Source organism: Bidens hawaiensis, unplaced genomic scaffold, assembly GCF_021521415.1.
Source record: "Bidens hawaiensis isolate Kalapana, Puna unplaced genomic scaffold, B.hawaiensis_p1.1 tig00008893_1, whole genome shotgun sequence".
NCBI lineage: Eukaryota > Viridiplantae > Streptophyta > Magnoliopsida > Asterales > Asteraceae > Bidens > Bidens hawaiensis.
The window spans coordinates 579,842-595,191 of record NW_027491644.1 but is presented as its reverse complement, the minus strand read 5'-3'; the positions used below and the strand labels follow the sequence as shown (position 1 = coordinate 595,191).

At 36.4% G+C, this 15,350-nt stretch overlaps 1 long non-coding RNA gene across 1 annotated transcript in view; it reads right to left on the bottom strand.

Moving 5' to 3' along the window:
- Window positions 1-2,648: 2,648 nt before the first annotated feature.
- Window positions 2,649-15,350, bottom strand: part of LOC143530292 (uncharacterized) — a 41,773-nt gene continuing 29,071 nt past the window's right edge. Inside the window, exons 2-3 of the long non-coding RNA XR_013134831.1 lie at window positions 2,840-3,022; window positions 2,649-2,762 (exon numbers count right to left, since the gene is read on the bottom strand). This is a non-coding gene — a long non-coding RNA (uncharacterized LOC143530292). The remainder of the gene's footprint in view (window positions 2,763-2,839; window positions 3,023-15,350) is intronic.

The window sequence follows — 15,350 nt, the reverse complement described above, 5'->3', positions numbered from 1 at the left end:
CCAGTTTGTGTTAAATTATCACTTGTTACACTTTTTTTTTTGTTTGAAAAACTAAAAATTTTTATGCACTCTTTAGGATTTAAATCATGACCATCTATTTTAAAACTTTAACCATCTTACCGTCTCCATCAAAGTGGGAATGGCTATCACTAGTTAGACTTAAAACATTTTGTCAATTTCAAATATGTATTTTATTAACTATAATTCAGTACAAAAAACAAAAAATATGAGATATGAATTACACATTCGCTCCGCTCAAAAACGTCAAGTCATCACCATCGCCGCCTTTAGTCACCATCCCCACTTCTGCTGTCAGTAACTTTCGTCAAGTGTCAAGCATTATGAAAACAGAATAAAAGTAGAAGTAAAAACGTTGAACTACGTATATTGTGGCATGTAAACAGAATGAAAGGTAGACGTAAAAACGTTGAACTACGCATATTGCGACGTGTAACAAAAAATATACACAAACGTAAAACACAGAAATGATAACTATGTCGATTTAAGACCCACACACTGTGTCTGGGGCCGTTAAACGGAATATGTGCGTTGCAGTGCATTAACTCACAGAATTTAGACTGAAACACTAAATCAAAAAAATGTAAAAAATAAAAAGTATAAGCGACCATAGATGAAAATGGAAAAGGGATAGGATTAAAAATAAAAAGTGTTTCGTGACATATTTGTTAATGATGGAAAATATAGAGGTTAAAAGTAAAAAAAGAAAAAGAAACATAAAAGAAAAAAAAAGTATTAATAAAACATAATTTACAACCATCAAAACCAATGATACAAAATATGTTTCATAATGTACAAACGCAACAACCAAATTGGTAATCGTATATACAGTTTATAAGGAGATACCTAAATGAGAAGAAAAATTATCGAGAACCACCATAATCATATAATTCATTTGTACCTACTACCCATATTCACTCTCAACTAACTTTTTTTTTCTTTTATATAATATACAAATGTATTCTACGGTCTCATACTTCTCAACATATTTTTTGTTTTGAAAAGATCATATCATATTTTATACTTTATCTTCTCTAAATTATTAGAGCACTCTTATCCATTTACGTATCTTCAAATCTAAAATTACACTAAAAAATACTATGTTTTTTTCTCATATTTTCAATTAAATAATAATTTTCATATTTTTATCATTACATTTCTTCTCTTATTCACTCAATTACCACTTTCAATAAATATTAATTATATGTGGTGAATAGTAAGCTTTCAAATAAACAGAAATATCGCTGTATTTCCCTCTCTTCCACTCATAATATCTTAAATCACTCTTTATATTTTAAAAACACCATTTACGGAATATGGTGGATATGATATGAATGCTCTTAGAGCATTCTCAATCTATTTATTATGTGAGTTGAGTTTTTATAATATAAGGAGTGAGTTAGAGTGTTGTGAGTGAATGAGAGAAAATGTTATGATTTTTCTGCATATTTGAAAAGTTTATGTAGCACTTTATAATATTTTTTAATATTTTCTTAGAGTAGTTGTAAGTAGATGAGAGATAAAAGTTAATGATAAAAATATAAAAAAGTATTAATTAATTGAATAATAGAAAAAAAAATTTAGTGATTTTTAGTTAATTTTTATTTGAAGAAGAGAGAAGAAATATGAATGCTCTTATACCTCACATATAAAAACGATAAAATTAATTAATTTTAATAGTCGTTAGTTCAGCATTATCTCTATTTTTATAAAGAAAGTAAATGTTTTGACTTCCTATCTCACTTTGTCATATTCTATTAATAGTTTTTCTATTAGTGAAATTTTAATGGGTATGTTATTTTTGGTTTATATATATATATAAGTGTTGACTAGCAGAAAACCTGCGCATTGTGGTGACGATGAAAATTTACAACAGGTAGCTATTTTCCAATAGTTTATTAATCTTTTTGAGATATAATGTATAACACGTATGTCAGCTCACTTATTTGTAGCATCTGTGTGGTCTAATTATATGATAAGCCTTACAAAATTTCAATATAATAATAACGAACAGAATAATACGAATATTAGTAATAAACATTGTAATTTAAAAACAAAAGTGTAAACACACAAATAAGAAAATATTAGTGATAAACATATTAATTTATTAATAAAATATATGTGTCAACTGTTTGCATTGCGATGAGATCAATTTTAATCATAAGTCTAGCACATGAATGCCAAAGCATACAAAATTCCCTACTATGTGACTGATAAAAAGTAACAACCATTGAATTCACACCCATGTTTATTTGGTCCACATCTAGTGATGTAAGTTACAAATATATATATGTTTAGACACAATAGGTACATCATATGTAAATCGCATAAAGTAAAATCGAAGACAAAAAGAGGTCTTCTACAACGATTTTACATCATATTCGATTGTTCTTGTTGGCATATACAACCATTTGTCAAATTCAACAATTCCCATGCAATGGTAGCTGAAAGTCCGTTTTATATGAAATAACTTGTAGACTTATAGGTCAAAACATCCATTGCTTAAGTGGTTGACTATTTGCATACAAAGCACTTCCAAACAGCATCATCAATCTAACCATAGCATCATCAATCTAACCATAAACATGTCGGCTTTTAATTCAGTAACTTCACGTGTGAAATCCTTCCAACTTCCAAAATAAAGCATATTATACACAAATGAATCATAAAAATTAAACAAGTTTGCTGCACACCTGTAGAGTGAGATACAGTCCACCGTTTTCTTCCCGTTCGAAATATAAAAGCTGCAAAAATAGATATCCTAAGTTATGGATACTAATTTAAATACATAGATAAATCATTAACTCGTATATTTACAAACCTTTAACTTCCTCTAGAGGGCATGTCCAACGGCTCAATTAAAGTCGAGCGATATTCACAAAACACCTTCTATTGAGGTCTTTCTATTTATCTTTTTGCCATGCTTCGGGGATGAGCATCATTACAGCCTCTAGAAGACTTCAACCTGCTCGTACTAAAAGCTCCAAAACACCATTAAAAGCACCTAAACAATACAAAGATAATTATTTTTCTGCCACAAAATCTGACATAAAACAATCTGACTCATATTTAGATTAATAACAGTAAATGGATAATGCCCAAATTGTCCTTGTTCGGTCAAATCTAATAATACCCAAACAATCTAACAATTTTTTTATAAAATAAAAATTGAACCTATCTACAGTTTGTTAATAAAAAATATTCATTTTTACCCCTGATCTAACTGTTCTGTTTAAAGCTGCTGTAAAACCCACGATATACTTTACCCCTAATATATTCTTAATAAGGCCTGATTAAGCTTGCGAGCTAACTTGAACTCCAAAAGTGAAGCTTGAGTTCGGCTCGTTTATTACGTATTAATTAATTTATATAAATTTATCACTTTATATACGTTTTAAATATAACTTTTATGACACTATTATAGTGGGGAGCATGAAACCGAAAAACCGAAAAAAAAACTAAACCGAAATAACTTAAACTAAACAAAAGCCAATGATTTGGTTTTATGTTTCCGTAAAAAGATAAATTGTTGACACACAACTTAGGCGTCTCGGTCTTTATTATATTATTATTATATTACTTGATAATGTAAGGGGTATTTTGGTAATAACCCTATTCACTCTATTGTAAGCTTTTTCGTCCCGTAACGAATAAGCCACATTCGTTATAAATGTAAGCCACATTCATTAACCTTGATTAACGAATGTGACCACGAATGAAGGGCAATTCGTTAGAGACTAATGTAACACGAATGAGGTTGTTCATTCGTTAGTGTTAATGTAACGAATGACACATTCGTTAAGGTTTAAGTTAACGAATGTGTCATCTCCTATATATAGATGTAACATTATCAGTAAAGTAATCGAAGCTGTTATTATTATTCACTCTGCCCCTCGTTACTCTGCCAAAATTCTCTCTGAACATACAAACACACACTAACAGTATTCCTCGCTTTAATCGTATCGTTTACACTATGAATATTACGATGGCATCATTGATCTAGATCCTCAAGTGCTCTCTCAAGTGGTATCAGAGACTCGAGATCAAATCTTCGTGATTATTCATCTGTGTATTGTATTGTTTCATCCTTGATTTGATCAATTCCATCATGAATTGATATAATTCATTGATAAACAGGTTTAGGTGAAACAGAGGATATTCGTTAATAGTAATTGAATTGATATAAAGGTAATTCGACTCAGTATTAAGGTAATTGACATGTTCTATGGCGGATTAAGTTTGAACTGATTGTTAATTGGGTTGTTTGAGGTGTCTGATGTTGTGGACGTTAATAGCGGAAAATTGGGATATTTGAAACAATTAATTGAGTTTGGATGTGAACGTTTGTGAGAATGAACTGGTTTAGTGAGGTTCGGAGTTGAATTCCGAGTGTTTTGAGATAGTTTTTGGGTAATTCAGACTAATTTGGACTTAGGATTGAATTTGGACTTAGGTTTGATGGTTTGAAGATTTGAAGGCTGATTCGTTATCAGTTGAAGACTGATTCGTAGACTTTAGAGATTGATTCGTTAATCTGATTCGTTATAATAAATAACTGATCCTTCAATAAAATGGATCATTCGTTAATCTTCATTTGTTAAAACAATGATTCACCATTTGTTTGTTCCTCATTCGTTACCCAATCACATTCACTACCCTCATTCGTTAACCTTACACTTTCTCATTCGTTACTCATTCGTTAACTTTCCTCATTCACATTCGCTATTCGCTACACATTCGCTATAACAATATACATTTGTGAACAGTGAGCATAATTGTTATCATTTAACAAGTTTAGTCCCTTGACTATTCAATCTTGTGAAATCATGGCTTCTCAAAATCAAGCCTCGTATTATGCTTTAGCCTCACAGAATGCCTTGATGCAGCAGATGTTATCAATGGACAATGAGATTGGGTCGCACAATAAATGTCCCAAATTATTGAAATTGTTTGATTTCTCACGTTGGGAGCCAAGGTTTCGTGCTCATCTTGGATCTGGGCATCCGAGTAGTGTGAGATATTTAGATGTTGTGTATAAGGCACCACTTATGAAGAATGAATCATTAGGATGGACTGAAAAGGCTTATCATATGTATGAGGCACAGGAGACCAAGAATGCTGAGAGTGAAACCAAAGCTTATTCAACTCTCACTATGGCATTGTCAGAGCACATCTTTCATCAATACAGCAATATCAAGACTTGTGCTTCTTTGTTTGCGTCCTTGAAAACCTGAAGCCTAGGGAACACACTCGAGAGAAAGAAAACTCCTGTGAAATTTCAATTTAGAAATTTTACTCTGTTGAAGAATGAGACTGTGGAAGAAATGATCAGTCGATTCTGTCATCTTGTGGCAGAAATGTCTACTGTTAAACTAGAACCAACTGAGGTAGACAAGATTGATACTTTGAAGAATCCATTACCACCTTCTTACTCAACATTTCTACTTGTGCTGAAAGAGAATGGTTATTTTCGTAATGATCAACTCACTTCTGAACAGTTTATCAACAAGTTAGAAGAAAGAGAGTACGACCTGAAATGCCAAAACTTATTGAAGGATAATCAAAATCCTACTCTCTATGGTGGTTCGTTACCAGCAAACAATGCTTCAAGTTCAGTCCCGATCACTGCTTTCTTCACACAGACATCACAAGAAGAGTCTCATAATAGTAATACCTCGCATAATGTATGCTTTATGGCATCAGGTGCCAATTCAAGTTCAGGTGAAAGTTCCTCAAGCTCTCCGCCTAATGTAAATATGAAAGAAGCGGAGCAACAGTTCGCATTTTTAAGTGTGTTTATGTCATCTTACGAACAACTTGTTGGGAGTAAGATTGCGACTAGTGAACTCACTGATGAGGATTATGACCAGATCGACCCTGATGATCTAGAGCTAATGGGTCTGAAGTGGAACATGGCGATGATAGTCCGTAAGGTAAAACGGTTTATGCAAAGAACCAGAAAAGACTTACCAACTCTAAACAAAAGAGTTGGGTTTGATAAATTAAAAGTCAAATGCTACAACTGTGGAGACTTTGGTCATTTTAGCAAAGAATGTGATAAGCCGAAGAAGGAATACACGAGTCCTCGTAATAGTGAGAGAACTTCAGGAAAGAGTTCGTCTGGAACTAACAAGAAGAAATCATCAGAAGAGGATCAGAATAAGATGGCTAACTCACAGGCTCTCGTTGCTAATGAAGGATTGGATTGGTCTCAACGATTACTGGTTTACCAAGAAAACCTTGCTATGGTAGAACCGTTAGAGCATTTTGAAGATGCAAGCGGTGATAACTTATCAGATGGGAGTGACACTTCTGATTTAGAGACTGATTCTAATCATTCGTCACCTGAGCAAACAAAATCTTTTTCTTGCATGGCAAAGATTGAAGAGGTATGTACTAAATCTTCACTTAATGTATCTTTGAATGAATCACAAGAGACAGTAACTACCCAAGTTGTTACTGAGTGTAATAGTTGTGTTGAACTCAAAGTCAAACTTGAGTCAGCGTTACAACATAACACTACACTCATGAACGAGTTTACCATGGTTAATGAATGTTTCAGACAAAAATCCAAATTGTTGGAACAATCTACACTTAAGATTAAAAATTTATCTGAAAGCAATCATGATCTAAAAGTGGACGTTAGCTGTAAACTTGTGATAGTTGATCAACATTTTCAGGAGATTCTCAAACTTCGAACTAACATTACCAAACTAGAAAATGAAATTATGGAGTTGAAAATTAAACTTGAAAAATTTAGAAACTCTTCATTTATCTTGAATGAAATCATTGAAGTCAATAATGGGCATAAGAAAAATGGTAAAGCGGGTTTGGGGTATGTTGAGATTCCTCCTCCTTTCAAAGGAGATTACACTAGCATTCCTGTTGTAGAGCAATCTACAAACTCAGAAATGTCCAGTGTTAATCCTATTAAAACTGAAAATGTTGAGACAACTAAATCAAAAAATCATTAACCGGTTCATATTAAAAGTAATTCAGTCTTTACTGAAAATGAATTGGACGGTTCAATTGAGGAATTAATCGAACATGAAGTGATTGTCAAAAACAATAGCATACTTTCTGACAATCATATTCTGTGTGAACCAGAGGAATTCGAACAAGCTGTGTATGGTTCGAAGCCCTCGGGTGATTCCTTGAAAAAGCCGAAAGTATCTGTTAATGTAAAGAAATCAGGCAAACCTACTGTTTCTGATGAGGACTTGATGAAATTCATCAATCCACAACATGAATCAACCAAAAGGAAAGGTTTTTAAGTTAAAAGGCTTATCAAAATTGTTTTCGGATAAAGAAGTTCCATTGAATCTTCTTAAGCCCGAAATGATTGAAAGCGTTTTTCAAAATGATACTTCAAAAGTTGCCGAACTTGAACAAAACTTTTCGTAAATCTAACTCTACAAATGTTCAAGTGAAACCAGTTGTTAATGCATTTTAACCTATAAAGTTTGTAAAATCATCAGGATTGGAAAATTCCTTGAATATTACCAATCTTGAATTTTATAAACATAAAAAGGGACTAACTCATGAAGTTTCAAATTTGGTAACTATTGAGCAACCAAAACTTGATATTCCTCAACCTTCACACGAAAACAAGACAAATGTTCCACCACAGAAAAGTTTAGACACTCGTTTATATTTTAAATATGGTGAAACCGGTCATGTGGCTAAGAAATGCAAAGCCAAGGTTGACAATATCAAGTCATCATCTAAACAAACTATTCCAATGGTTAAAATGAATCATAAATTGAAAGAATCGCATGTTGATGATTCATTCATAATGTATTCTAACGTCCACCCGAGGATAATGGTTCGGGATGGAATTCTTAATGTGTTAAACAAATTTGTTGACCGTGCTCAACCCATTTGCAAAAACACTGACTCAGGAGTAATTTGTGATGGTTACCTAAAGAAGAAAACCAAGAAACCCGTCACGTATTTCCAAGTTCCAAATACAAATGTTAAAGTAAATTTATCTCTGAAAATCTCAAAAGGAGAGCCCAAGACTGAGGCTTGGGCTGCCTTTTTGAACTAATCATTTTACTGTTTGTGCAGAATTCATCCAGATCTGTATCAGGACACAAATGAATATTAGATAGTGGATGCTCTCGGCACATTATCGGAAACCTTAATCTTTTTAATAATGTCAAATATATTCAGGGAGGATATGTTGCATTCGCTGGTAAAAATGATGGAATGATTACCAAAGAGGGAGAGGTCTCAAATGGGATTATTACATTTGAGAGAGTTAATTATTGTAAAAAAGTAGATCACAATCTGTTAAGTGTCTCACGGATTTGTGACAAGAAATATACTACTATTTTCACAGACAAAGAATGTGTTATCCCTCAACCGGGATACACGATTCCTAAAGAGATGGTTGTCATGAGATCTCCTGGATCAAATGATATTTATGTCGTCGACATGAGTATTAATGTAAACGTTTCACCCTCTGAAACATGTTTTGTCTCCAAGGCTACAGAGAAAGACTCGATTCTGTGGGGACGCATGGGGCACATCCACGTTCGCAAGATGAATCATCTTATTACTAATGATTTGGTGGATGGTGTGACCCTCAAGAACTTAAAATTGAGTGATCACTGTGTTGCGTGTAAGAAGGGGAAACAGAAGAATAAGTCACACCCATGCAAATCGATTAATTTGATTATCACGTCATTGGAATGACTTCACATGGATTTATTTGGTCCAGTGAATCGTGCCAGTATTGCGGGTGATTTGTATTGTTTGGTAGTAACTGATGACTTCTCGAGGTACTCATGGGTTTTATTTATGGGTTCTAAAGATCAGACACCTCCTTTTATTCAGAACCTTATCACAAAGATCGAATCACTTTTTAAACTGAAAGTGAGACGAATTCGGAGTGATAATGGAATTGGGTTTAAAAACAATGTATTGGATTTCTTTTGTATTAAAAAAGGAATACATTGGGAATTCAGTGCTCCGTATGTTCCTCAACAGAACGGCGTGTCTGAGCGAAAGAATCGGACGTTGATAGAAGCTGCTAGGACAATGCTTGCAGATTCTAAGCTTCCCGTTCAATTCTGGAACGAAGCTGTGAATACTGCTTGTTATACGTTGAATTGCGTCCTAACGGTAAAGAGGTTCAAGAAAACGAGTTATGAACTTCTGAATAACCATAAGCCTAATCTAAAGTATTTGGAACCATTCGGGTGTCCATGTACGGTGTTGAAGAGAGACGCCGGGAAATTTGATGAAAAGGCATTTGAGGGTTACTTTTTAGGCTATAATTCTCCTAAGAAGCGAATCTTCAATATTTCTTCGAGATGTGTAGAAGAATGGTATCACGTAGATTGTCAAAGCTACACTACACCTCCAGCCGGTATAGGTCCCGATTGGATGTTCTACTATGATGGTTTATTTAACTCGTTTACAACAGCAGTTGATGAGATACCTGAAAACTTGGTCCAATCGTATTTGGAAGAACGATGTCTTCCTATTCCAAGTTCTTATTCTATTGATGTGAACGTCACTCATAACGTATCAGAGATATCCAATGATGATTCTGAATCTTCCGATGACGCAGACTTTGTTGACTTGTCTTCAATTCCATTGGATGAAGCTCAAGGAACAAACGAGCCACTTCTAGTTGAAGATGTATCATCAACTGTCTTTTTAGACACAGTAGAGGAAAATATCAACAATCTTGGTGATAATGTATCTGTACCTGCGAATCCTTCTTTAAGGATTCACACTAATCATCCGCAGGAACAGATAATTAAGCATGTTAATGATGGTGTTCGAACGAGACACCAACTGGTTAATGTATGTGAAGATGTGGTTGATTGTAATGTATCTCCTATAGATGATCCGATTTTGTGTGCTTATACGGATTTTCACTCATCGGGGATTTTAAACATTGCACGATACACTTGCTTTTTATCTCAGATAGAACCAACAAGTGCCACTATGGCACTCAAAGAACCGTCTTGGGTTGAAGCTATGCAGGAGGAGCTGCAGCAGTTCGTAAGACTGGGTGTATGGGATCTTATGGACAAGCCCAATAGAGTAAAAAGAGCTATACCAACTAAGTGGGTTTATAAGTGCAAGAAATACGACCATGGGGTTATCATGAGAAACAAGGCACGATTGGTCGTATTGGGTTATAATCAACAAGAAGGCATTGATTACATGGAAGTGTATGCTCCGGTAGCACGACTAGAAGCGATACGCATATTTCAAGCCCACGCAGCCTACAAGAACTTCAAAGTTTATCAGATGGATGTTAAATCGGCATTCTTGAATGGAGAAATTCATGAAGAAGTGTACGTGAAGCAGCCTCCCTGCTTTGAAGATCCGGACTATCGCGAGAGTGTTTATTGGTTAAACAAGGCTCTATATGGTTTACACCAGGCCCCGAGAGCTTGGTACAACACATTGGCTGACCATTTGATTGATAGTGGCTTCAAGAGGGGAAATGTGGATTGTACCTTATTTTACAACAATGTTGGTCTCGATCTACTCCTCGTCCAGATCTATGTGGACGATATTATTTTTGGTTTGACGAACGACATCTTGTGCAAAGAGTTCGACACGACGATACAGACAAAGTTCGAGATGAGTTCGAATGGGGAGATGAACTTCTTTTTGGGACTACAAGTTCACTAGTCTGATTCCGGGATCTTTATCCATCAGACAAAATACTTGAATGATGTCTTGAGTCGATTCAACATTTCTGCCGGAAAAATCTCTTCGGCTCCTCTTCCCGTGGGTCACAATTTGTCACCAGATGAATTGGAGGATACCGTTGATCCGACCCTATATCGAGCCACGATTCGTTCTCTTATGTATTTGACTGCAACACGTCCTGATATTATGTTTGCTGTTTGTTTATGTTACATGTACCAATAGAGTCCCCGAGTGACTCATCTTGTAGCAGTTAAGCGTATCTTACATTATCTGAAGGAAAATCCTGACATCGGGTTGTGGTACCCCAAGGATGATAAGTTTGATCTCACGGTTTATACTGATTCGGACTACGGAGGATGCAAGATCAACTTCAAATCTACAACAGCGGGTTTTCAATTCTTAGGAAAGCAGCTTGTTTCCTGGAAGTGTAAGAAGTAGACAACAGTCTCAACTTCTACAGCCGAAGCAGAGTATGTGACGTCCTCGAGTTGCTGTTCGTAGGTTCTCTAGATCTAGCAGCATCTGCGGGATTACGGTTTGAAGTTTCTTACTACTCCCATTTATATTGACAATTCGGCTGCTATTCAATAACCAAAAATTCGGTTCAACATTCCAAAACAAAACATATTGAAATCCGTTATCACTTCATACGTGATTATTTTGAAAAGAAACTAATCGATATTGAAAAAATTCACACGGATTTTCAAAAGGCTGACCTTTATACAAAGGCTTTTGATAAAGCGAGTTTTCAATACTTGCTTGGTATAAATGGTTTAAAAACATTATTGGACATTTAAAAGCTCGGTTGAATCAATTTATTTCATTTTTCTTGGTTTTTGTTCTGTTTGTAGCTTTTTAGGGAGAGAAAAATATAAAAATCCAAAAAAATTGTGATTTTTGTTTGTACAGAAAAATTAAAAACTCCAAAAACACTCAAATATTAAAAATTCATAAAACATTGAAAAATGCTCCTCAAAATTGAGTCTTGAAGCAAAAAAGGGAAATGATAGTACATTGATCATTTGATCCCAAGTCCAGTAAAAAGTAAGTAATAAAAGACTGTGTACTTAACTGTATCGATGTATTGGTAGGTCTTTAAACAAAGGAGTAAGGATCAGTAAGTGATAAAACTTAAATTGCTGAATAGAAAGAAATATTGGTTTCTATAAAAAGTCTTGATAATGATGGCAGAAATGTAATAATCTGGTCATACTCAAGCCTTTTAATCAATTTGAAAACATTTTTAAAATAAAAAGCTTCTAGTTTGTGGTTAACGCTTCAACGATGTATGGTCTTGTGGCCTTAAATCCTGTATTGATGGGATGCTTTAGGGTTCCTGACTCCATTGGGTCTTTATGCGGTTTTACATCTGGTATTCATTTCGATTAATATTAAACAATGCTTGAAAAAGTGAACCCGCAGTGTATCTGCTTAAGTCTCTATGTCACACCCGGCCCTAAACGGCGGAAACAGCCGGGCGCGCGCGAGCGGGGATTGATACTTAAGCACGGGCCATTGCAAACATTCAAGATAAGATTTTCATTGCGCATGAAATGTTTAATACAAATACATTACATTGTTTAAAAATTACATAAAATCATCCAAGTATAAAAAAAACTGTTGAAGATTTCCACGCCATATCCCTTTGCGCGGCGAGAACAACCACGCGCATCGAAGGGATAGAACTAAAATCTTCCAAAAAGCTAGTTTTAGATGTTCAGCGTGAGGTGCTCTAAGTGTGACTCCATGCGCTACCTAGTTATCTCCTGAAAGACACGTAAAACATTTGAATCAGTATAAAATGAGTGAGTTCACAAATTTTAGTAACTTGATAAATCGTATCGCGTCATAGTCTTGGCGAAAATCATATTAAAACGCATTTCTGATTTCATGTCTAAACATATGCTTGATACACCGTATGAAAACATAGATCTGACAACATGTTTCTGTTAAGACCGTTCCGCGGGTTACGCGCGAACGTTTCTGGAAAACGTACTCGTCTATGCAAAGTGGCGCTGCCACTACGAGCTAAAATAGTGTAATACCGTCCCGCGGGTTGCGCGTGGACATTTCTGAAAAGTCGTGCTCGTCCATGCAAAGTGGCGCTGCCACTACGAGCTAATAATACTGTAATACCGTCCCGCGGGTTACGCGTGGACGTTGTGCCGGAAAACAAGGCGCTCGTCCATGCAAAGAGGTGCGACCCCTACGAGCGGGCTCAATCCCATAGTACTGCCCCATGACCATACTAGGCACTCGTCCATGCAAAGAGGTGCGACCCCTACGAGTGGGTGGATCAAACCAGCAGTCCCTACCCTTAGAGTTCCAATGGTAAAGTGATCACTTACTCGAGTTCTGGCGCACATACATCGTAAACCATAGATAACCGTTTGCATTGCTCATCATGAAACATAATTTAAACACAATCGTTTACATAACTTGTAAGTATACCATGATAAATCGTAATTTAAGCACGTGTCCCTCGCCCCGAAAACAGTTTAAAAACAGTGAAAATAGTGAAAATAGGGGCTGTGTGTGGTTCTTGTTAAGGGATTAATCGAGATTCGGGTTTTCTTGGTGTTGGCCTTTGAATTGAAGGTCTAGAATACGATTAAATAACAAGAAGTATATATATTAAGATCAAGAAATAGGAGAATATAAGGGTTGGAAAGTAGATCTCAAGGTTATAATCTCGGCTTACCTAGTAACAGGATCGGAAATGAAAACAACGGATTCTTGGGAGATGATTAGTGCAAGTTTGCAGTTCTTAAGAGAGAAGTTTGAAGTGTGTTTTGGGTGATAATTTAGGTTACATATTTATAGGCAAACTCAAGGGAACACAATCCCTTGCTTTAGGGGATTGTAATCTTTTCATATCTAGGTGTAATGATGATAAAGTATGGAAATTATTATTATTTATTTAAAAGTGGAGTAGTGGATAAAAGATTTTGATTTGATTTGGTCAGGACATGCAGGTCTGGGGTTGGTGAGAATAGGGTGGTTGACAGTTGACTTTTCGTGTTACAGTGTGCTTTTTCAGGTACTTTTGTCAGTGTACAGTAAAAAGTGGAAAATCTCTGAAACACGCTACTGTTTCCTTTTGGGCGGGAGTAATCTCCTTACATCTGGAGAATAGACTAAGTGTTCTGCGCGTATTACTTTGTGCGCATAGCTTTCTGCGTGAAGGACATTTCTTTGCTGCGGGTAGGTACGTAACCTTCTCGCAGTCAGGGACATTGAGTTTCATTTGTAGATTCTCCAGGTGGTCTTGGTATTTCAACATAGTGATCAGTCATGTTGAAGTCAATTCCATCTTGGAGCTTCAGACAAACTAGCTCTCAATGTTCCCGCCATGCGGGGAGGTTAGTTCCCTTCCGCACGCGCATAAACGATTTAGGATGCACCCGCCTTAGCATCATGCGGGATGGTCAACCCATTAGACAACATAACGTTAAGTTACATGAAAACATAAAGCCAAAACATTCGCGCATGGCGCATATAACATATGCCCACGCAGGTTCTTACATCGCGCGCTCGCGCAGGGCGCACATAACGTGCCCGCGCTGACTCTAACATAGCGCGCTCGCGCAGGGCGAACATAACAATTGCCCGCGCTGATTCTAATATAGCGCGCATAATATTTACAATCACCTAATTATTAGGTTGATTACTTAGTTTATAGGATTGGGAAATTACCGGGTGTCACATTTCCCCCCTGTTAAGAGAATTTCGTCCCGAAATTTAGGAGACGTTGCTGGCAGAAGCCATGCTCTGAAAGAGGTGTGGGTATTTCATGCGCATCTGGTCTTCTCTTTCCCAAGTGAATTCAGGCCCACGCCTCGAGTTCCATTGAACCTTTACTAACTTGATTCTGCTTCTGCGTAACTTTTGTTCTTTCCAATCGGTCACTGCTATGGGTTCTTCTACGAAGTGCAGTTGTTTGTCGATGTGAATTTCTTCCAACGGCAAAATCAACGTTTCGTCAGATAAGCACTTTTTGAGGTTGGATACATGGAACGTATCATGAACTCCACCGAGTTCGGCGGGTAAACGGAGTTTATAAGCAACCGGACCGATCCTTTCCAGGATCTCAAATGGTCCAATGTAGCGCGGATTCAACTTTCCTCGCTTGCCGAAACGGGGGACTCCTTTCCATGGAGAGACTTTCAAAAGTACTTTATCCCCTACTTGAAACTCCAACAGTTTCCTTCGCACATCTGCGTAGCTCTTTTGTCTGTCGCGCGCTGTCTTAAGGCGATCCCGTATTTGAAAAATCTTGTCTGTTGTTTCTTGGATCAATTCTGGACCAGTCATTTGCTTGTCACCCACTTCAGCCCAGCACAGTGGGGATCTACACTTGCGCCCATACAAAGCTTCAAACGGCGCAGCCTTGAGGCTTGTGTGATAACTGTTGTTGTAAGAAAATTCAACCAATGGGAGGTGAGTATCCCAGCTTCCTCCGAAATCGATTGCGCACGCGCGCAGCATATCTTCCAATGTCTGGATTGTTCGCTCGCTTTGCCCATCCGTTTGGGGATGATATGCCGTACTCATGTCAAGACGAGTACCTAAAGCCCCTTGTAACGATCTCCAGAACCTTGAGGTGAACCGACTATCTCTATCAGAAATGATGGACACTGGGACTCCAT